The sequence below is a fragment of the Erinaceus europaeus genome, chromosome 16, assembly GCF_950295315.1.
Source record: "Erinaceus europaeus chromosome 16, mEriEur2.1, whole genome shotgun sequence".
Classification (NCBI taxonomy): Eukaryota; Metazoa; Chordata; class Mammalia; order Eulipotyphla; family Erinaceidae; genus Erinaceus; species Erinaceus europaeus.
The window spans coordinates 81068620-81071111 of NC_080177.1; the positions used below are offsets into that span (position 1 = coordinate 81068620).

The following is a 2492-nucleotide window of genomic DNA, read 5'->3' on the forward strand; positions in this document are numbered from 1 at the left end:
TGGTATATAACTAGCCAGATTTAAATAATGCACAACACAAGCATTATCAATGAATAAATTTATCTTTAGAGTATATTATTTGGTCAAGTGATTTCTAATGTTTAAGTGCTTAAACATTAGAAACTTAACTTTGTCACAGGATAGGACTGCTCCAAGGTTAGTTAAGGTCCATGACTGAGTTATTGAGTTATCGATCAAGGAGCCTTTCTTTTTTGACCTATATTTTTCATCAGGGTGACTTCTTGCACACATGGTTATAGAATCACTGCTCAGGTTACCTCTCAGGTTCACATGGAGTGAACCCTGGCAGAAGAAACAGAAATTTATCTTTTCCTGCTCTTTTTCTGACCATAGCTATTTTCAGCACCAAAGCAAATGCTTCTGAGAAAGGAAGGGGTAAGAAAGGGTGAAAGTGGAAGTGCACACGGGCAAAGAAAGACCCAAGTTAGGGCTGGAATGGCGTGCAATACCCACCATGGGAGATGGGCAGTTGTTCCTCTGAGTTGACAGTTATGCTACAAGCTACTATCCCCCAACACAGTAATTTAGAAGGAAAGAACAATTCAGCAGACTCCCAGTACATTTTCTCCCTGGTAATTGGTCACAGTCACAATATTTCCTTGTCTTTTTTTTTTTGCCTCCAGGGTTATCGCTGGGGCTCGGTACCTGCACTACAAGTCGACTGCTCCTGGAGGCCAATTTCCCCATTTTGCTGCCCTTGTTACCTTCATTCTTGTTATTGTTATTATTGTTGTCATTGCTGCTATTGTTGTTGGGTAGGACAGAGAGAAATGGAGGAGAGGAGACAGGGGGATAAAAAGACAGACACCCGCAGACCTGCTTCACTGCTTGTGAAGCTCCCCTCAGCAAGTGGGAGCTGGGGGCTTGAACCTGGATCCTTAAGCTGGTTCTTGTGCTTTGCACCGCATGTGCTTAACCCACTGCGCTACCGCCCGACCCCCAATCACAATATTTTCTATGTCAAGAGAAAATAGAACTACTGTGATGGACAGCCTCAGTCAGTTTCCGCTTCTGAGTAAGGGCCGGCACCAGTGTTCAAGAGGAAGTACCAAGAGGGACAAGGCAACCAGGAGTATCTGGTTATAAAGGGAGCTTGACATTTCGCGGTAGTCACATGAGGCAAGAAGGGAAAATAGGAGAACTCTGAAAACTATAAATAACTTTAATGTTTCTCTTTTTAATTTATCTGGGAAAAAAGAGGAGAAATAGGACTTAATGGTGCCATCTAAATGGTTTTGTCTTCTGGTAAATTGTCTTCCTGCTGTTGGTGAAGACGATCATTCCATTTTGCACATTAGAGTCCTGCCAGCTTAATAGATCCTTAATGAAATTAACAGAAAGTTTACATGTCATTACACTACTTTACAGATGAAAGTCACGTCTGTTAGCGACGCCCACAAGAAGCTTCATGTTGTGTACTTGAAGGCTTTGTTCATGGTTTGGTCCATTCTTTGATTTTGCTCGTTTGTAAGAGTCCGTTTTTATAAAGAGGTACAGAATAACTTGTATCCCTGTGATATTTTACTAGCATTAGTTTGGTGTTTGTTTCTGAAAAGCATAATAATTTGAGGTGCTTTTCATACGTAGATGAAGTACCTCACACAGACTAAAAATATTCCTTAATTTGAAGATGCATTTGAAATTGTAAAATCCTATGAAGGAACAAGGGTTTTAGAAAATAGTGGTGGTGATCCTTTTGTAACTCATAAGCATGATGATTGGGTTTTCACATGGTTGTGTGAGATGTTCCACCCACAAATCTTGTTACTACATTGACACATTACCCACGGGCTTAAAATGGAGCTTGAAGGAACCATGCTAAGTGAGATAAGTCAGAAAGAGAAGGGTGAATATAGGGTCATCTCACTCATGGGAAGAACTTAAGAAACTGGAACAGAAAGGGTAAACACAAAGTGAAACTTGGAGTGGGTTTGGTATATTGCACCAAAGCAAAAGACTGGTAGGAGGGAGGAAAGGGAAGAGGCTGAGGAGTGAAGTTGGGCTTTTGAGTTAGAGTGGGAAAGGACCTGGCTGGAGGTGAGAGTGTTTTGCATGGTAAGATGAGAAATTGTATTCTTGTGTCAACAGCTGTAATGGAAACCATTAATCCTCCACTAAAGAATAAAGAAGGAAGGAAGAAAAAAAAGGAAGGGAGGGAGGAGTGGAGAAGGGAGGAAGAGAAGGGAAAGGAAGGAAGAAAGTGGCAGTATGGTTAAGGACTCAGGGTGATCAGAAAAGGACTTTCTAAACTAGTCAGCTATGTAAAAACATTTTAGAAGAGCCTCCTAAATACAGAAGTTAATCTGTTGTAGGAACTGAGTGGAGGCCATGTGAGCTGGTGTGTGTTGAGAGGAGGAGAAAAGCAAGGTGTAATCAGATACTAAGGAATGCGTGCCGGTCTTTTGGGTTTCATTCTAGTTGTAATTAGAAATCTCACAGGGCATTAAACTGATCTTAATGTGTGTTTGCAC

General features: G+C 41.3%; 1 non-coding gene across 1 annotated transcript; it reads left to right on the plus strand.

The window, feature by feature from the left end:
- Window positions 1-1711: 1711 nt before the first annotated feature.
- On the plus strand, window positions 1712-1815 carry LOC132533660 (small nucleolar RNA U13). The gene has a single exon (XR_009545511.1). It is a non-coding gene; the product is annotated as a small nucleolar RNA U13 (small nucleolar RNA).
- Window positions 1816-2492: the final 677 nt, after the last annotated feature.